This window comes from Trachinotus anak, unplaced genomic scaffold (assembly GCF_046630095.1).
Source record: "Trachinotus anak isolate AG129_WGS33_773 ecotype Australia unplaced genomic scaffold, CSIRO_AGI_Tana_v1 ptg000010l, whole genome shotgun sequence".
Taxonomy (NCBI): Eukaryota; Metazoa; Chordata; class Actinopteri; order Carangiformes; family Carangidae; genus Trachinotus; species Trachinotus anak.
Genome location: NW_027273861.1, coordinates 25,368,629 through 25,390,431, shown reverse-complemented (window position 1 = coordinate 25,390,431; position 21,803 = coordinate 25,368,629). Strand labels below are relative to the sequence as shown.

Below are 21,803 nucleotides of genomic sequence, written 5' to 3'. Positions count from 1 at the left end.
GGTTTGTCAGTTGGATTGAAAAAAGCAAAATAAATAAGCTTCTACATCTATACTAAACTGAGTCTTTTAGGCTGTTTATTGGTTTTATTAGCAGGTTTATGCCTGTTAGCTCAGATCTGGTTGTAAAATGCAGTTAGATATTTTAAGAGAACATATATTAAAAGCAGATGTTTACTGCCGATCAAAGCGATCCCACGGAGGAGACCTTAAACAGACGACTAACTGCACTCGACTTCTCTGACTCATTGTGACGGATGGATGCAAACAAGATTTAATAGTGTAAAAAGACTCTTTTCAGTTCTTAGTGAAATTAAACCGTTCGTTGGGCTGGTCTTGTCAAGCCACCCATTATCAATCCAACAACTGCGTTTTCACTTTCATTTATCGCATAATTTCTTCACTGGCTAAAAGATTTTCCACTTGAGGAGAGCAAAAACATGTCAGTGTGGGGCCAGTTTGATCAAATTTGCTGTTTACATCTAACTCTTCTAATTCGGTGCAATTTTACACGGTGGTACTGTGATGGAAATGCAGCTTGTGAAAGGGAGAAGACGACTACACTGAATGAGCGAGAGTCTTAATAGGAGGGAGAAAGGGGGGAGATCACCTCAGCGAGGGATTATTCTCCCTTCTGCTAAATCAAAATTCCATTTCTGTTCCGCTTTCTCCAGGTTCGGATGCTCCCTCAGGCCCCCGATGCCTCCCAGTAATGCAATTAAGATCCATAAGCTTTTCCCAGGAATAAAAGGGCTGAATGAGGGATTGTGCCATGCTTCACTGGAGTTGGGAAAAGAGTGTGTTCTATGTGTGTGTGTGTGTGTGTGAAGATGGATTGATAAAGGGGCGGAGCAAAAGAACGTAATAACAGTCGTCTCCTTGCTCGCCTCACAACCATTCCTCGCAAACAGACATGAAGAAAGAGTTTGAGTTGGATTCTGCCTCCTCTAAGACACACACACACACACACACACACACACAAGCAGTCATTTCTCTCCCGCCGCCACCTCCGCTCTTGTTTTCAAGCTATTGTGTTGCCATAGTGTCGGCGTGACGTTTTGAACAAAACTTCAACCATTCAAGCTTTTCCCTCTCAGCCAATACAAAGCCATCATGGCTGCAGGTGCAGCAGATTTCAGAACCAAGAATCTGCGTTAAACAAGTTGAGCTGATTGAAACTTTACTTCATTTGTTGCAGATCAGCTGGGGGCTGGTTGAAAGTGTTTTATGCTAAGCTGAGCATTGCACTGCGTTTTTTTGGATTAGTGATGCTTTGGTAATTGAAAGTGAATGAGGAAGAAATGGGGCCTAATGAGCCTGATTCCCTCGGGTCAAGAAGAGATGGCAGAGCGATATGCCAGGGTGCCCACGCTTGTTTTAAGGTCACTCAGATACGCACCGCATCTGCAAGAGTTCATGCACAAACAGGGAGACTGAGGCGATGTTTAGTTTTCTTCTCATTTCACCTTCACTGAAGCTGAATATGACCTTTGCTCAGCAGTTTATTCATGTGACTTCCTGTCTGAACTGAACTGATTCAAACTAGGTTTTACTGTGTTTTACCATTTTCTGTAGGTGCTTTTTTTTCCATATGTGGAAGGCGCTTTAGAAGAAGAGGCAGTAAATTGAGCTGTGTGTGTTACCTAACAGGCAGCATCCTCCACCTCTCGATCTCACTTACAGCGAACCAGACTCCACTCCATTTCACTCTAATCTCTGTCATCATTTTCAGCCTCATACCACTGAGCAACTGGAAAAAACAATAAAAGGAAATAAAGTCAGCTTTTCCCTTATAGGTCACAATTTATTGCAGTTATGGGCTTGTTACAAATGTGCTGAAAACACGGTCGCAGACACTGTGGTGGAACAGTTTTTGATTGGGGATGCAATTGGATTTTCCTCCGATCTGTTGTCGTTGTGTGCTCTGCCCCGGATTCGCCACATCGCCGGCGTTGTTAGTTGTATTGTGCGTTCAGCGATGGCGTGGGCAGCGCCCAAGCAGTGTTGTGGTGCGACTGAGAAGATAATTGGCTTTTCACTGAAGCAGTTTTATGCTGATGCAATTGAACCAGTGCGCGGCGTAAAGGTTAGGGCGATATTAGGCCCCATACAAATGAGGACAGGACAATACACACTGAGGCAGATGTCAAAGCCAATCTCTTCTTTTAGTCTAACCGCAGAGAATGTGTGTGTATGTGTGTGTGTGTGTGTGTGTGTGGTTTGTGAGCTCTGCTGAGAGAGTTAGATCTTATTTTATGTGCAACCACTGAAAAAAGTCAGTGGGGTGTTAAGCACAGACACAAATAAGCAGCTTGAACGGACACTTCTAACACATGCATTTATGCAAAAAGGCACGGAGGCTAATGTCCACACGTGCATGTACTGTACGTGTGCACGCTCATTCTGAAAAACAGTAGTCGATTAATTTTTATTAATTATCTCAGCTCAGAGTTTCTGCAGGAAATAGCAGTTGGACAAAAACATTCTTAACTGAAGTTCTGCTTTCTGGAAATCTGGACTTTTCAATGGGATAATATGGGATATAAGTGTGGAATTTTAATGAACAATTCTTTGCTACTTTCTAACCAAAAATGAATCAAACAACTAATAAAACACCAAACAGTTAAGTGATCAATTTAATCAATTGCTCCAACACTAGCAGACACACACACATATGCAAACACACACTGACACTGCCATTTGGTTCACACCCTCAGAGACCACAGCACCCGTCTCTCCCATTAGCGCAGCGTTTTTTTTTTACTCTTTATGATACTTCAATAATTTAAAGCGTCGCCTTCCCTCTAAGCTGCTTTATGTGTGATTGTGTGTTGCTATGCTCAGCTCTCTGCCACTGAGCTACGACGCCGTGGCCTTTGGTTGTAGTGAGGGAAATCAACTGTGGCAGAGCTGTAAATTATTCCTCTGGAGGGCTAAAGGGGCCGGAGCCCTCACACGCTCCTGTCCACCATACCTTTATCAGGACCCCGTTGGTTCCTATGGGCCCCTTATCCGTCAGGTCTGAAAGGCCCCAGCCAAGCAATATCAATGACAAGCACCACAAAAAGAGGTTATATAGTGTGCGGGGAAAGAGAGAGAGAGAGGGAAGATGGACAGAAGGAGAGGGAGACAAAGAGAGAGGGTGTGGACGGGGGGCAGAGAGCATCCTGTTGGGAACACTGCAGAGAGCTGTTATGTGTTAGATAGAATTAAGGATGGAGGCGTGTCCTGAATCAAAATTTGTTAAAGTTCATTCTTTGTATCTTGTTCTTTGAAATGTTTCAAAATGTCATCAACCGCATTTGATGTTGTTTCATGACATCTGGATTTAACTGGACTGAACAGAGACAAATCTTGATGTAAAGTAGTTGAGCATTTTGCTTAAAATGTAATGTTATCTTTACAAAAGTGGATTTTCTGTCAATTTAATTGCACAAACTGGAACAGTAACATCAGCTTTATGGGTCAGAATATAACAGAAGTTCATCAGAACTGAAACTATTTAGTTTAGAGAAAATTAATTATCATGCAAAAATATCAAATGTTTTCTATTTGTTTATAAATGCAAGTATCTTTTTGTCTATTGATACTAAAGATTTACAAGGACTTCAGTGTCACTGTGTTTTTCATGAGTTCACGTGCTTTGTTGCTGCTGTCACCACAGTTTCCTCTCGACTGTTTTGTTGCATCTGACATGTTCAGACGCAACATTTCACAACTGAGTTCCTCCTCTGAAAAGTGGCCTCCCAGTTTGAGGCACATATTGACTCCATACCGGAGAGAAGTCCATAAACAAATTTTTACTCTGCCGAAGGATTAAAGAAGATCTGAGGCGAACTTAAAGAAATTGAAAGGGAGGCCTTCTCTTCGTAGTTTAAGACTGTGCAGCATTGTAAATGCGATCTTTTAGGCTTTGTTTACATGGTAGACAGGCCTCTGCTGTCTCGTCCCCCCACCCTCACTCCTTCACTGCCTGAAAGAGGACTTCCTTGCATTCTGATCGCGGGCCTGTCTGTTGGTACGGACTCTAAAGAATACTAATCAGCCAGGCTGCCTCCGTATGCAGACTCCACTCAGTCAAGGATGGTAGAAAATAACAGGAGGCATATGATGAACTGGTCATCCCATATTGCTCAAACTCAAACTTTCCCTGAGGTAGTAATGTGCTGTATCTCCAGCATGGTGGACTCAGCAGTCTGAGGTTTCGCTTACACTGAAAATGAGCTCTGGTGGTTTTGTCAATATCAAGATGAGGGAGAAGAAGAGGAAAGTGAAATATGAAAAGAGGAAGTTGTTGGTGAACAATAGGGGCAGAATAAGCAGAATGGAAAGCAGACAGACACGTAACTGGAACTTAACTTTGTCAGATACTTCAGTGCAGCTACATCCTCAAGCAGAAATATGTAAGAAAGCAGAACAAACTTTCTGCTTTTCTTCTGCTTCACTTTTGTTTTCTGAGGTAAATTACAAAGAGCACATGTCAACATCAGCTTGCTTCTTGTTAAGTGTGATGTTTCTTCATCATGTGCAAAGCACAGGCTGTTGCTATCTGCCTCGTTTGCCTAAACTTTGCCTTTTTTTGTTTCTTTTCTTTTTTGTTTTGTTTTGATTTGTGGAAACAGAAAGCCAATTGTAGTTTAGGAACTTCCTGGAACTCTTTACTTCTTGGGACTATTTGGTTGAAAAGGTCTGTTAGTCACACACAAGGCTCTGTGCTGCCGGCCCCCGCAGCATCACACACCTGTCTGGTTATCCACTTTACATTTCCCAGTAAAATATATCACAGTGCATGCTGATTGTGGTCTGTTGACGCCACTGAGAGGGAAAGTTTTGCTGACGGCCTGTAGACCATACGTTGAACTTCAGCAGAGAAGCGTGGGCGGGTGAATTACAGCCTTTACCTAACTTTGCTCGCTGAAATAAAGATAAAAAAGGCCATTTGTACTAAAAGGTAGACGTTATTCCGCTCACTTGCTCCTACTTCACCTCCAGAAAGTATCCATGTGTAGAGCTTAGATCAGCTTACCAGCTAGCCATGGCTTTGGGTGGTCAAGCAGGTTCAACAAAACCCCCCTAGAGCCTGGCACAAGCTCTACAGAACACACACACACACACACACACACACACACACACACACACACAGAGGTATTCGAAAACATCATCGTCATCCAGGGGTAGTTTCCAGAAATGCTAATGTGGCGTATTTGAATTGTTTTCTTTCCCTTCATTTTGAAACTTGCTCAGATTTCATTTAGAATATTGAATGAAGTCCTGCATAAGGTTAAAGCCCTTTTGTTATTACACTGAGCCACCCCCCCCCCCCCCCCCCCCTTTCTGTATCTGAGGAGGAAAAGAGAGGAAAATAAGGGAAGTGGCACCTGAAATTTTAAAGGCATCTCTTTTATATATACATATACACACACAACAACCACGGGCTTCCTTTGTCTGTCTTTCCCCACACATGGACACAGACACTCCCGTCTGCCTTACCTGTAGGGGCCCCTGGGATGAGGCTGATCAGGTCTAAACACCTCTCCGGCAGGGATCGTCTTTGATGGCAGTTGCCCAGCCTAATTTGAAGCAGGGCTCATTGCAAGCTCCCCTGTGGGACACTGGATCAAAAAAAAACAGCCAGTGGAAAGAAAGCTGGGCCTGGAGGGGTGTGTGTGGTGTGTGTGTGTGTGTGTGTGTGTGTGTGTGTGTGTGTGTGTGTGTGTGTGTGTGTGTGTGTGTGTGTGTGTGTGTTACTGTGGATGCACATGCCCAGTATGTGTGCAAATGTCACTGTATGTGAGTGGATGTGTGTGCTCACCTTGCTGTTCGTCTAAGAACTGCCAGTTGCAAGCAGTGAAAGAGGACAGAGGCTGGGGGTGTTACCGACAGTTGGAGCCAAGGAGCCAGCATTTCCATTTTGTTCGCTGGAAGCCAAGTGTGAAACTTTCATGAAGACCAATTTGCATCTCTGGATGGCTATGAAGAGCTTGGCTTTGTTCGCCACCACCGAAAAAGCCGTGCCCGCACACTGCTGGCTCCAAAGCCCTGCCCACCCCACCACCACCCGACACCCACCCTCTGCCCTTCACCCTCCGCCCTCCTGGCACCGCTTTTTTCTGCTGCTTCGGCCAGTAGCTGTTCCACCATTGTGTTCTGTGGCCAGGAGCACCTGCTGGGGGCCCTTTCATCAAGCCCCCCTGGGGTTTTTCAAAGCAATCAAAGGGCACCCACCACCACCACCACCACCACCACCACCACCCTAACCGCAGCACACACACATGAGTAGAATCAGACAGATAGGTGGAGATATAGATCCAGGAGGAGTTCTTGTGGAAATATGTCCCACACTCATCACCCCAGTGGTCATAGATAGGGGGTGTTGGCTAAAATGCTACATAATCCATCACATTGTTCATTTAGCAGAATCAGAAAAGTTCCCCACTGTCCTGTTTTTTTAAAACTGAGCCATTCGTGCCTAAAAAAAGAGAAACAGTTAATGAAGGGGGATGTTGTGAGAGACAGTTGAACAGGGTAGAAGACATGGTGCTTTAGGATTTGTGTGTGTGTGTGTGTGTGTGTGTGTGTGTGTGTAGTAATGGCGCTGAGAGGCGAGTGTCTCGGTTGTATTTGTATTCCGGTGGCCCGGGGTATCCGTGGTTACACCTAGGTGACTGGGAAGCATGCAGGAGGAGGAAGTGGGAGAGCGGTTACTTCACAAACGTGCCCCTGATACCCACGATGATTAAAAAGAACCACACAGCGAGAGGTAACTTTAGGTCACTTTAGGACCAAAACATGCTCATCTGTGGCAACATCCTCACTGATGTGTTTTGTGGAAGTGTTTTGCAGATGGTTTTACGCTTCAGTTAGATAGCAGCCGTGAGCAGAGGGCTGCTGAGCATTGTTAAAAATGAGGAGAAAAACTTTCCTCATTCCTTGTGGTAAATTTAAAGTAATTACCCACAAGACAGGAACTCGGAGAGAACATTTTTATTTTTAAGTTATGTAAAATCAGCAAATGCCTACAGATACCAGAGAAGCAGTTAGTAATCTTTTCTAGCTCTTTAAATAAAAACAATTTTATACTTAATATATATGCGCATTTGCACATATATACTGTACAATAACAAACACTCATCTGTTACTTCAGTGTGCTTCTCCTTAACCTGGTGAATTATACTTTATTTGAAAGGCTTTGCAAGCTTTGGACTGTGATAAAAATATTTAGTATTGATGTTTGACCAGCAAGAAACATGATAATGTTGCTAATTTTACCTGAGTACAGCAAGTAGCTTTTACTGATTGACTCATCATGATTAATCTTGTTCCAGAGAGGCTCCATCACCATGAAAAGTTTTTTTTTATGGTTTACATCTTTTGCATACTCAGTAATACTTGCCAAACTAAAATTTGGTGACAGCGAACGGTTAGCATTCTTGTATCAAGCAGCCGTATCAGTTGTTAATCTTTATATTTGAGAGTCAAATCCTAACACGCTGTGATGTGAATTAAGTTACCGCAGGCCACTCCCAGCGGCCGCCCCGTTCAAAGTTGAGACATCATGAGATTATACCAACCAGACGAGCTCATTTGGCCAGCTTACAGAGTATGATGATTCATAAGCCGCAACAAAGGCTGTGTCAAATGATCCCCCCCCCCCCCAAAACATCCCTTTCTTCCCTCACTCCTAATGTTCCCAAATCAAGCAGCTTTATGGGCCAATGGAAAGAGCTTAGTCATTGTGTAATTTCATTCATGCAGTCGATGATGATGGGACATGTAGGCCTTAAAGGGATTAGCTGGAAAAACATGATTACTCTGACGGTGTAAACCTGCTCGGGACATTAGGGGCGGAGCTCTAAAGAGGAAGCTCTGGCATCAGTGAGTCACAGCGATGACCGAGCCGCCGTCGGCCCTGTTGGGGAAAAGTCGTTAAGTTTGTCACTCGCACTCGAGGGAACAATGTTCACACTTTGTTCACATTTGTGTTTAATTTCTTCTGCTTTCTATTCCCCCTCATCATTTTGAATAGCCTTCCATATGTAATCAGATTTTTGTTCCCCACTTTCAAACCTCTCTGAAAACATTAAAGATAATATTTTGGGGCGACCCACTAGTTGAGCGTACTCTCTCTCCCCCCTGCATTTCCTGTTTATCTACACTGTCAAATAAAAGCGCAAATTCTTAAATCGCTTTAAAAACAAACAAATAAGACATTGTTGTTACTGGTGAGACCTTGAGCCTTGTTGACTTTGTGCCTAACACCTGTATTAACAAAAGGGCAGGAAACAGATCATTAAATAATCATTATAACTTTAAAAGAAACAAAAACACTGACAACTTTTAACTATCTTAAAAAAGCATTGTGTCATTTTGTTATTATTTACTTTACATTGTCTTGTTTTTTTTGTTGTTTTGGTGGAACTGCGCTCAACAAAAGTGCATTAATGTTTTTTAAGCATTAAACAAATTCCTTACAGTTGTTGGAAAGGTGCAGGGAGAGAAATGAATAAGTTGTGTTACTGAAACAAATTGTTTCACTGTTAACTGTCATACAGATCTTTGTTTTCTAAGTACAACACACAGATCTACATAAATCCGAACCCTTCTGTCTTTTCCTGAAACTCACCATCTTCATCGTTATTTCTGACACGTCTACACACAGGATATCTATCTATCACTTTTCTATTACATCCTCAAACTCAGATATATATATTTTTTTAATCATATTGAGGCTTCTCCCACTGGGGGTTTCCTATTCACTCCCAATTCAGACCACAGTCCTTTCATCCAGGCTCATCCAATAGGTGTTTTTTTTTTATTATTTATTTTTCTAATCAGTGATCACAAACAAAGCAGACAAAGGAAGGGGACAACTGGCTGTTTGCCAAAGGGAAGAGGGGGCGGGAGGGAGGGAGAGAAGGAGGGAGAGGGCGACAGTGGCAGCAGGGGAGGGGTGCAGAGGGAGCGGCCGAACGAATGAGGGTGGCGGCGGAGACAAAAGACGCGGGGCCGTGGACAGTGTTTGGTTCCGCTGGGAGCACAGAGGAGGCGGGGTCAGTGTGTCACCGAGGAATAATCGCATTCCACCATCGCCTCTGGAGGCTGTGAGCACTGCAACACAGCAGGCTGGGATTCTTTTATTCCTCTCTGTCACCTTGGCAAATATTAGCTCCCCTCGCTTCCTTTCCTAGGCGCTGTCCTCGCTTCAAAGCGGCGGCGATGATTTGTGATTGAAATGAATTTTTTTTTTTGCTTGTCAGCAGCGGGAGAAATTTGTCCCTCTCTTTGTCGGGAGCCCCCCCCCCCAGCCACTCCCTCTGGCGAGTGCTGATTTTTTTTTTTTTGTTGATAATAAGCCCAGAAGTAATTTGTGGTGTGGGCCGAGCGGCGTGTGCGCGGTTCGGGGCCTGAATGGCGGCGGTGGAAGTGCAGGGCCACTGGAGGGGAATTACGAGGCTCACAGCGAGCATCGATTCATGCGACCAGCGGGGACGTTGTTTTGCTTTTTCTTTTTTGTTTTTGGTAGGGGGGGGGGGGGCTGCCTTTGTTAGTCAGTCACTCACCAGCAGAATAATCACAGAGCAGAGTTTTTGATTTTTTTATTTTGCCGCTGGAGCGGGACTGTCTGGGTGTACAGGGTGTGATTGCCACTGGTTGTTAATTGGGAATTAAATTACCACGACCATCAAGGTTATTAATCATTTATGTTGATTTTTTTTTTTTTTTTTAATTGATAGATGGATTGTCTTTATGCAGTTGTCAGCACAGGGTTTGAGGTTTGAAAAGCTGGATTCAGTGGCCTCCTCTCTTCACGGTGCACTTTACAAAACATGCACACACACACACAGAGCAGATACTGTTGTGCACTGTGTGTGTTTGTGTGTGTCCATGTCTGCTGGCCACAAAGAGGTTGGCCCTAACTGAGGTTTCATATACTGTATATCCCCTCCCCCCAAGCATCACACAGGTTTTATGGGCCCAATGGGACATTTATGCTACAGTATCTGTGTGTGTGTGTGTGTGTGTGTGTGTGTGAGTGAGTGAAAGTCTTAGTAGGTGAGGTGTGTGTGTGTGTGTGTGTGTGTGTACAGATCAATGGGTCTCCTGATGTGTGGAGGCAGCTGTTGTGTTGGGGTCGTTTTGACATAATTTAGCATCTTCACATTATTGTTAGGAAAGGAAAGAAAAGCTGTTAATGCATTTTTCTAACTGTTTCTGGAGCCGCTCAGTTATTTACATTCAACAGCAACAGAATCTGTGCCGTTGAGTACAGTCTCCAGTTAAATCAAAAGATATTTATGATCATACAGAATGCATGCAGCACTCTCACTCGCCCCCTTAAACTCCTCAGCCGCACGCAGCCGCTTCCTGATTTCCCTCTGCCCGTGACGACATCAGTCAAACAGCCCTGACGGCGCCCTGGTGAATGCAGAGCCGTGCAGTCTTTGCATGTGACGGGAGTAGAGCGCTGAGGGATTGATGGCAGATATCATTAAAACGATGACCCTGTCTCGGAAAGTGAGTGTCTGACAGTCTGATGAGATTGGAGAGTCGGGGGTGGGAGATGGGGGAGGGGGTGAAGCCTGTGTGTGTGTGTGTGTGTGTGTGTGTGTGTGTGTGTGTGTGGAAGTAACAGGGCTGGTGTTACTGTCAGTGTTTAATAAATCAATGCAGGTCAAGTCTGAGAGCCGGATGTCACCCAGATGGCCTGGTGTTAGGGGGATTTGTAGTGTGTGTGTGTGTGTGTGTGTGTGTGTGTGTAGTTTAGCAACGCTGAGGTTTCTCTGTGCATATGTCACTTCTAATGAGAAGTACTGAAGCAGCAGGATATGACCTCATAGTCTCCCCTACCGCTTGAAAAATAATACCATCACACACACACATGCCCATACAGTATCAGCACACACCTATTAAAATACCCCCACTCATTCACACACACACACACACCCACACATACTTGTACTTCTATCTTTGTGAGGACACTCATTGACATAATACATTCCCTAGCCCCTTACCCTAACCTTAACCATCACAACTGAGTGCCTTACCCTAAACCCTGACCCTAACCTTAACCTAAACCTAAACCTAATTCTAACCATAACTCTAAAACCAAGTCTTAACCCTCAAAATGTGATTTTAAGGTGTCTCAAAAAGTGAGGACCGGCCAAAATGTCCTCACTTTCCCAAAATATCCTCACTCTGTTAGTAAAATACTTTTTTTGGTCCTTACTATGTAGCAAGTACAAGTACACACACACACACACACACACACACACACACCACATGTGCCTTCAGCAGCCTCTTTTATCTGTTCTTGGTCAGTTGGTGTTGTTTGTAATGACCCTATTGATACAGGTCTTAACAAATCCTGAAGAACCGAACTGCATCCACACATGAGAAAAAGAGCCCGTAGGTCGTCTGTGGCTGCAGCGGTTACGGCCGGAGCGAAGGGAAAAGTGCGGTGATGTAGTTTACAGAGCGACAACGTCCATGTCAGGAGGAGGTTGTGGTGGATGGATGAGTCAACAAAGCACAGGGGATGTGACACAGGAGAGCGGTGTTCGATTCCCATGTGAGAGCAGCAGTTTATGTTGTTTCTCTTATCCATGACCGTTCCACAAAATTAAACCATGACAACAAAGATCGTCTTATTTCAACCTGAATCACGATCTTTTCCTAAACCTGACCAACTATTGTAGTAACCATGGTGACAAAGGAAGGTACTCTCACCATAGTCGGCATGTGTATTATTGTAACCATGACAACCAAAGCTATTTCAGGAGACACTCCGATGGGTCGTATCAGAGGGTTGAGAAAAATGACCCGTGTGGTATTTCAGGTTGGAGGACTGGTCGGCTAATGATTATGTCATTTTGCATCATTTAATTCAGTTTAGTTACAATGAATACAATATAATACATCTGAATACAACAGAATACAATAGAATTCTTGTAGAAAAATGTTTCCATTTCTTTATTATTCGTCTCTGGTTTTCTTTTGAAATAACAGTTTGTTTTAACATTTGTTGAGACCGTATGTTCAGTCCTGTGAAGTCCTGTTGACCTTTGCAAAGGGAAAACCTGACACGAACTTGGTTCATCCTGTTGTTTTATCAGTGAGTGAAAAATGTAGAATAACAGGAACTGGCAGCTATTTATATGGAAATGTTTTCTATCACAGGTATTGGGCAGCACCAGTTATGATTTCCTGACTGAATGAGTACGGTGCTGCTCAGCTCGTTTGAATGTCTGACGCCACCGTTTGAAGGACTGATCGGCTTCATGCTGTAAAAGCAACAACGAGGTTCCCTCTCCATGTCCTCCCACAATGGCCCTTTTCTGAGCCGCTGCTTAATTAGCAGTCTCTGAAGCTAACGCGGCGCAGCGGACAAAGCTGCTGCTCTCTGATCTCCGTGACGAGATATCCACTCACCCTCACCACAATAAATACACTCACGTTTGTTTGTCTCAACAGCTTGATAAAAGCCTTCCAGACACACGACATCCGAGAAGAGAGGGGGGTTAAGAGAGCAGGAAGAAAGAAAGAAAAGAAAAGAAAAGAAAGGAACTATGAAAGGGAAAGAGGAATTTCTGAGGTGCATGTGTGGTGACAGTGGATGTGGACTTTGCAAAAGGGAGAGTGGGAGGGGGCACAAGGTGAGAAAAGAGCAAGAAAAGGAAGAGGGGGGTTTAAGAGAAAGTACGTGTATAGACTGTAATGTAAAAGGGGAAATTAATAAAGAGACTGATACTTTTTCATCAACTGTTTGTCCTCGTTATTCTGTCTCTGATCTTCACCTATAGACCCTGTAGCTTCATCTCCTCTTTCTTCTTCTTCTTTTACTTTTTCTATTGTCATGCTTGTTCCTTCCACTTCTAAGCTGCTTTGCAGAGCTGTAATACCTCGCTTATGTAAGGAGGAGTGAGGGTCAGCGACCCAGGATGTGACAGGATTTTGGGAGGTCTTAGGCTTTGGCATGTGGCTGATGCAGACGGCATCATTCTGGGAGTTCAAATCCAGGGATCTGCGAACAAGACAGAGCCAAGAGGACGGCGGCCATCCAAAATAAATGAGAAAAAAAAGCTAAACTGGTCAACTTCAGTTTGATTCAGAATAAGCAATCATCATTGCAAGATGGTTCTATGCAGTTTAACATGGCTCAAGGCCGACGGCTTCGTGGAGTATGAAGTCATTTTGTGCTATGATGCCTGTACAGACAGTACGAGGAAGAAATGTGCTAAAGTTTCTGCTTCTCTAGAGGTGACACACAGTGAGGCAGGGAAAGTTTTTCAGACAGAGACAGGTTGATCTTTCAGACAATACATTTCCTGTCCTTGCCTGTATTCAATCTAAAAGTCAGGAGCTTTAAATCAGGACCAGCAGTCACATTTCTGACTTAAGGGCAGGTTGGTTCAATAGTGATGCACCTCAGACTCTCCTCACATGTCCAACAGGTAACAGAGGAAGGAAATGTTCAGTAGGACAAACATGAATTAAGCAATCATTTCAGAGTACTAATATTTGGTCGAGGAGTTGGGCAAACATGGCTGACTCCAAGGGTGTGCCTTTAATTATTCTTTCCAGTGTGAGCAAAGAGAGAGCAGGCTGCAGGGCGAACAGGATGTTTGAAATGTGTGCGTTTCCTCCACTGATTCCTTGCATGTGTGCGTTTTGTGCAATTAGGTAATGTTGTATTACCAGTGACTAGAAAGTTAATGGTAGAATAATTCAAATTGTGTATCATTATTCTGCACCACAGCTTCTTATGTTAATCCCCACCACAGCAAAGTGAATTGCACAAAGGATCTTCACATTTCTCTCTGAAAGCTGAGGCGACAGAGAAAGTGGTGCAACCTGTCGAAGAGATGAAGAGCGGAGGTACGAACCGATTGATGAGCGCACACAGACACACAGATGAACCTCTGCAGTAGTGTCATATGTGCATTACCTCCACAAAGGATTTTGTCCCGTGCTTTGTTTTTGCACAATTCTTCATTTGCCAAATTAAAGGAAGCCATTTATTTCTTTAAAGCAAGGCTGCACCTGCCTGCACCACTCTGGCTCCAGGCAGGTGTCTGTGGGGGTGCCAAGTGGGGGGAAACTGAAGGATTTCGCTATTGACAGACTACTTTATTGGTCCCAGAGAGAAATTATGTCATTACAGCAGTGGAGCGTGAACGATAAAAAACAGAAACTCCATTGGACACAGGTATTTTCAAGCTGTTTATATAGGGCAGTAAAATAAACTCATAAAAATGAAACTCTTTAATATGTAGTGTACATTTATATAGGCTAGTGAGGCTTAGTACAGCTATAGAGGTTTATTATCATATGGTTATTTATACTGTAGGTACTTGAAATATTCTACATAAAAGAGTATGAATCAGTTTAAACCCAAAAAACAAGCTACAGTGTGGCAGTCTTTTGACAAGAGGTATAAATAATATGAAAACTAGTACAAATAACACAATAAAACCAACGTGACAGTTACAGTATGGGAAGTATAAAACAGTTTTCATTCAGTCCACTACTCAACCATGCGTTGTCAGTATGGACAACGTCAGCTCTCTGGATCAATTTATTCTCTGTGAATAAAAATGTAAGTTGTCAGGATCTCAGTTCTTGCCACCGTCTCTTTCATCCTCCACACACTGCGCCTCAGGTGAATCCTCCTCCTTCACATGATGCAACTGTCAGCCGGGCCCCTGCGCTCCGACTCCCGCTCAACTCTGCTCACCTCGTTTACGATTCAGTCGCGGTTTTGTCTCAGAAATCTGGAATCTACATCTTGCCTTGTAGGCCTGACTCTCCGGCGTCCAGAGAGGAGATCATGAAATGCTAACAAGCTCCTTTGAACCTGTGGATGGTATTTGATGTGCTGTGAGGAGCATAATATAAGTGTATTTGATCCGGCCAGCTGTCTGGACTGCCGGTCCGTGAGTTTCCTTCACATCTCCAGCCTTTGTAGTGTGTGTGTGTACGCGGTTGCCAGAGTCAGATGTGCACACACACCTACACACCTGTGACCATCTTAGAGTTTCGGTCTTCACTCAAAACTCAAATGAATGTTTTCTATTAAAGCATGTTCTCATTCAGGTCTGACGATAATCAATGTTTGGCTGATTCTCACCACAGATTAGTTCAGATGTCCGGGCTTTGAAGAGTTTGGGAAACTTTGTATTTGCGCCGACCTTTCAGTTGCCCTTTCACTTCCAATCAATCAATGGGTGGATCATGCGTTCATTATTTCTTTGTTTCTCCGCTTTGTGGATGGACCACACGCAGCCTGTTGGTATTCAAGTTAGCTGAATCAAAAAGTGGGAAAGTTCAAGCTTATTACTGGAAAACGAAATGCTACATCACACTCGTCCCCACTGTCCATTACCTACAGCTCAGTCCTGTTTCAGCTGCACGGTGCTTTGTTTTACTCTGAGCCCTTCCCCACAATATCTGTCTGTCTCTAATTACTGGGGAACTGGACAGGCCTTTAATCTCCTCAACAGACCAATATTATACTCGTCCACTTTTCTCCATCACTCTCTCTGTTTCCTGCTCGCACACACACAGACACACAGACACACAAACACACATGCTATTCATGGAGTGTTCCCCCACTCCCTCATAAGTTGTGCTTTAACCTCTGTGCACTGATGAACGGCCTCTTTCCCTCCACTGACACACTTCGTACTTTGGCTCTTTAGCCGATCACAACAATGTGGGAGACCATCTATTTCCTCTCCCCTTTCTCCCACTCTCTCTCTCCCTCTTGCTCTCCTTTGTCTGACTCTCATTTTTCTCCCTTTGCTCCTTTTACTCGCTCTGTCCTGGGTGCTCTGAAGACTGAACAGCCAGAGACACGGTGTACTATTGTTCTCTTTTCTGTGCTGTTTGTTTTTAATGTATGGCGTTTCAAGAAATGTGTTTGTGCTACAACTGGCTGTGCACTGTTTCCCGATTAATACCTTTAACTTTAAAAGAAGAATTTCCCTGCTTTGAAAAAATAAAAAATAAAAAATAACTAGTATCTTATAATGTGCCATTTAGACTTTAGCTGAGTTTCATGTAATTCTCAGAATAATGCAAATTAAACACTTTTCAATGGGCTAGATTTTAACTCCAACTGCACAGGCTGAAGTTCATTTTCGTAATCATCAGTGTGCACAGACGGTCTTTGTTCAGTGTGAACCCTTTTCAACTTTACACTGCAGATGTGACTACACTGGAGAAATAATTTCAATTTCACTCAATAGCGAAATTCATGGTCTTTTTCAGTCATCTGACTACATTTACATGAACATTTACTCATTTGGCTTCCATCAAAAGCAACTTAAAAGTGAGGACTGTGGAGTGAGTTTGGACTTTACTCTTATATGCTAATAGGTGAACACACACACACACACACACACACACACACACACACGCACGCACATACTTGTACTTCTATCTTTGTGAGGACACTCATTGACATAATGCATTCCCTAGCCCCTTACCCTAACCTTAACCATCACAACTGAGTGCCTTACCCTAACCCTGACCCAAACCTTAACCTAAACCTAATTCTAACCATAACTCTAAAACCAAGTCTTAACCCTCAAAATGTGATTTGAAGGTGTCTCAAAAAGTGAGGACCGGCCAAAATGTCCTCACTTTCCCAAAATGTCCTCACTCTGTTAGTAAAATACTTTTTTGGTCCTTACTATGTAGCAAGTACAAGTACACACACACACACACATCCAGCATGTAGTGTACTGTAGGTAATAAAAAATCTGAGCAGTGCAACATGGTTACTGCAGCTTTTCTCCAGATTTCATGTACATAAAATACTTTCCCCATTTTCCTCCTTGGTAGTGTGTTAAATCTAACACACTAGTAATTTAAAACCGGATTTCTCCGGCTTGCTGAACTCACAGGCCGTGGCGAGGATGAATCTTATTGTTCAGTCTGGGTAGAAGTTTGGACAGAGTTGGTTTAGAAGGATTTTTAGTTGTAATTACAGAGATGTAGCAAACAGAAAAGTGCCATTTTGCAGAATTTATGCGTTTCTTTTCTTTTTTTTTAATAGTTGAGCAACATTCAGGTGCATTGTAATATAGATAGAAAGACACATATATTTTATTAAGATACAAGCTCATGTCAGAGATTACCTCCAGGAACTTCCTGGTACGTTACAGAAATGTTTACCGATGATGATTCTCTGTCACTTGCACGTATAAAGCTGCACAGACGTGCGCCCCACACAAACAGCCGGTGTCTGTTGTTACAGCAAACACATCTACTGTCAGCTTGGGAACACATCCATTTGCTCTTGATAGCCAATAAACACTCCAGCGGGTGATAATACTCTTGAATAGAGCAAGATGAAAATTCTTTTTGCATTGTATCTGAATCCACACAATCAAAATGAAAATTAAGCAGAGCTCCTAAATGTCTGAAAATGTCCTACAAATCTTTTGTCATTTATGTCTGACTCTTAAAAACAGTCTGATTGTCTGAGTCTGATCTCTGCAGCACCATTGTCTGTTTGAGGCTGTTGTTGTTGGAGCGGATCAACATTTCAGGGGCTGCAGTCAACAGATCCTAATTACAGGTGACACACATTATTGTGCAGTTGGATGTTTTATTTCCATTTCCCTTTCATTCTGTGTGTGTGTATGTGTGTGTGTAATGGAGTGTGGAAATTGAATGAATGGGAGGAAGGCGCTGACCTTCACCTGCTCACAGGTCAAACGACAGCGGCTCAAATCATGGCGTCAGGAGTGTGTGGGAAAGAATCCTAAGAGGTGTCCAGTGTGTGTGTGTGTGTGTGTGTGGGTGGTGTGGAGGCCATATGAACATCAGTAGGTCATCTTAGTCACTTATTGATCATGGTGGTCCCTGGAGCGTGACATTAGTTGAACGTCAGCAGAAGATTAACACAGTATGTCTATAGACAGCAGCGGCACATTTAATCCTGAATGTGTCTGGTGGCCCCGCCCACACGGTCACTCCCATGCATTATTTTAATGGTTTGACCCTGTGTGACCCTGTAAAGGTCTAATATTCATGTAGAAGCTGTGGTTCCTAACCTGTGGGCGAGGGCCCACTGGGGTCGCTAATGATAGGAACTTTTATGTCGTCACTGCAGGTCCACTTCATGTACTTTGCTGTCTCAGTCTGATTGTGCGCTAAAAGATACACCTACGACAAAACCTGTTGCAACAAAATAGATAGCTGGTTAGCAACAGGAAGAATTAAAAGGAAAGAGAGTCGAGGGACAGATGGTGAATTGACAAGTGATCCCCCCCCCCGTCAAACAAAAAGAAAACTGAGCGTCCCCTGCTGTCAGTTCAGTCCTTAATGCTCAGTCGTTTTTATTGGTTGGCCTCTGTATTATTACGGGGTCAGATGCGGGTCAGATGTAGGTCACCAATATTTTTAAGATTTTCAAGTGGGCCATTACCTGGAAAAGGTTTGGAACCACTGATGCAGAGATCAGAGGAGAGATCATCTAAATTCTTATTTTTTTATTCTTTTTATTGAAGTTTAGTGTTTTACAGTCTGGTTCAATCTGACACATTCATCAAATTGATGTTAATCAATGAGTATTTTTTCCCCTGATGAATAAATGAGTAAAGCAGTGGTTCACAACCTTCTCCAACTCATGGCCCCCATTCATATTTTGATAATAGTGATTGAACAAAGGAAAAGTTCTGTTTTCTTTTTTGTTTGAAGGGGGGGGGGGGGTCAGTTGTTGATTCACCATCTGTCTCTTGATTCTTTCTAACCAGCTATCTATTTAGAGACTAAAGTTTTTGCCATGGCTGTAATCATTAATGTAATCGGACTGAGATAGCAAACAGTAGCAAAGTTCCTATTGGCTTATCACAGGGATAGGCAGGAATAGGAAGGAAAGATAAATATAGTACACAAAAGGAGTGAATGTAAACATTTCTAATGTTTTTAAAGATAATTTTGTTTATATATAATTTTTTGTGTAATTCCATATTTTTACCAAAATTGTACTGTTGTGCAAATGTTTTGTCGGCCCACTTGAAATACCTTTGTGGCCCACAGGTTGGAAACCACTGGAGTAAAGAGAGTAAATGAGTGGAGCATATTACCAAAATAAATCTTAGCAAAAATAAACGCCATTGTACATGTGAACAGTACTGCATTCTGAATCATAAACCTACAAATCCCTCAGTCGAGTGAAGTGGAGCAATGGATGAGATACGAGAATCTTATGGTCAGATGGAAAAGTGAAGAAGGTTGAATCAGTTATTGAGAAAGCTCGAGCTCTTCAGGTCTTTCTGCTACTTCACATGAATATTAATCACTTTCTGGGCATGGAGGACAAAAATAAAGTAATGTGCTTCAACTGCAGGAGGACGGGTGGTGGTTAGGTAAATGTGTGTGTGTGTGTGTGTGTGTGTGTGTGTGTGTGTGTGTGTGGATGTGCACAGCATGTGTGTATGGTTGCCTAGTGTTGGTCTCCTCCACAATCGCTCTCGCTGCTCATAAGGCAGATTTCGGCTGTTCCATATGGATGACGCTCACATATGACAGGTCCTGTTTCATCAGAATGTAAATGGAGGCGGCTGTTTGTGTGTGCATCAGCAACTCTTCAGTGAGAGAGAGAGGGAATCAGGAAATCTTTTTCATGTGTGAAGTTTTTTTTTTTATTTTACAGTGTGAATGTCCACATACTTGACCTGTATGTATGACCTCTCTATATATTCGTCTACCATTTAGAGTAGATCTGCAGCTGTAGCTATATTGTTGCCCATCTCTTTCTCTGTGTAGCTCATATTGGGCTTTTCATTCCCGGTGTCAGTTACTGTGGCTGCTGCAGCAGATAAATAAGTTTCATGCAAATGCTTATGTCATCATTATTAAAATGTTGTACTGTATATCTGTGTGAGGGATATGAAAAAAAATCCTTGCTTATAACTAGTCATTATTCATTCAGCATTCAAAACCCCAAACGACTGCTCTGTCATAAATGTAACTCTCAGTTTTCAAGATGGATAATAAGAGCTTTCCATAATATGCTTTATTGAAATACTGACTTTCATACTTCCAGTGGAGGATGACATTTTTAAATGAAGCCGTCATACTGAACTCATGAGATGTCTTTGTTTCTACAGATGAATAAAATGTTCCTTTATCATCATAATGTGTTCATCAAAACCTGGAGTCTAGATAGTTGAAGTGTGTGTGTGTGTGTGTGTGTATTCTAAATATCCTCTAACCTGAGGTTAATAAAAAGCGTGTTTTATTTGATCACAGAGGAAAAACTTCTCAATACCTTTGGCCCCCAGAATAAAAGGAGGCTAAGGTGAATTGTATTATTTTAATTAATACGTTTTAGTGAATATGGTTCAGGATTGAATATGATTGAAGGTTTGATATGAAGGTGCAGGATGACGGTATTGATGATGGTATTGTGAATTTCACTGCCCGCTGTATACAGCTGCCTCTGTTATCAGGCTGTAGGCAGAGATGGAGGGACTGATGAAAAAAACCAGGGAGGCTGGACAGGAAGAGATGGGATTTATGCTAACATGCTGGTAGGAGGAAAGAGGATTTATTTGGCCCTTTGTGAAGACTGATGTCATTACACTAGACCCCCACCTCGACAACCTCTTTCCCTCTTGACTTTCGTTTCTGTACCCCTATTCCCTGTTCCATCCCCTCTTTCTATTTACCTTTGTCTCTGGCTCTGACTCCTTCGTAATCCCCAGGGACATGCTTTTCATTTATTCTAGGCCTACACCTGCTTCAATACAATCTCACTCATGTCTTTAAGAATCCCTTTTTTTCTTTTATCTCTCTCCTCAGTATCAATACTTTGCACTGGTGAGTGTGTAAATGTGAGGTCGTCTCTATCTTTTCTTCCATCTGCCTCACATTATCATCCATATAGATAAATTTAGATCTACATAGCCAGAGCATTGCTGCTCACAGCTGCGTTGCTGCCAGTTCCTCTAGCATGTACTTCATTATTATGGCTCCCACTTGTGCCATCAGTCATTACACTGCCTTGTACCGCACACCACAGGACATCCAAGGCTACACACACAAACAACAAGCTAACATGATTGCTAGCTTTTCCCTTGCTAAGTAGAGTAGCACTGTGTAGAATACACAGCCTTGTTCCAGGGCTGGACCAGTTCCTTGTGTGGTTCCCTATTTTTAATCAATGCTCTAATATGGTTCTGATAAATTATTGTAAAAGCAAAGCATATAACACTTGATTTTGTATTGAATAGCACTTAGAAAATTTGTGTTAACACAAGTTAAAGGAACAGTTTGATTTAGTGGGGAATGTGTTTGATGGGAAGATCAACTACAGTCCAGTATTTAGTACAAATAAGATACAACGTGGTAAGCCATTATCTTTAGAAGTGTAGATAGGTAGATTTTCTTTTACCCTCGGAGAAAGACAGGTTAGCTGTTCACCCCCTTTTCCAATCTTTATGCTAAGCTAAGCTAACCTGCTGCTGTTCTCTAGCCTCATATTTACAGAACTTCTCATCTAACTCTTGGCAAGAGATCAAGTCAGCACATTTCACAGAACTTCATACTATTTCTTCTAGTTTTAATTGATGTAATTTCCTTACCGTGAATGAATTGGGTGGCTCAACAATAAGGAAGTCAAACAGATTCAGAGAACCTCTTGAAATGCAGTGAATGACAGGTGACACAATATCTCAGACAGTCAGGTGGTTTATATAAGCTGACAGAGGCTTCCTTATTTGTTATTCTTCCGTATTAGAAATCCATCTCACGCTGTAATTAAAGTGCCACTGGCGGTAAATGACAGTAAC

General features: G+C 42.8%; 1 protein-coding gene and 1 long non-coding RNA gene across 6 annotated transcripts in view; both read left to right on the top strand.

Moving 5' to 3' along the window:
• The window catches only part of lrp8 (low density lipoprotein receptor-related protein 8, apolipoprotein e receptor), a 170,545-nt gene that overhangs the window by 58,998 nt on the left and 89,744 nt on the right, over positions 1-21,803 (top strand). The window lies entirely within an intron of this gene.
• Positions 6,389-12,918, top strand: LOC139626159 (uncharacterized). 2 transcript variants are annotated; one of them, XR_011692132.1, is made up of 3 exons: positions 6,389-6,757; positions 10,346-10,512; positions 12,175-12,918. It is a non-coding gene; the product is annotated as an uncharacterized lncRNA (long non-coding RNA). The 2 variants fall into 2 exon arrangements; XR_011692133.1 differs by lacking the exon at positions 6,389-6,757 and adding an exon at positions 9,541-9,684.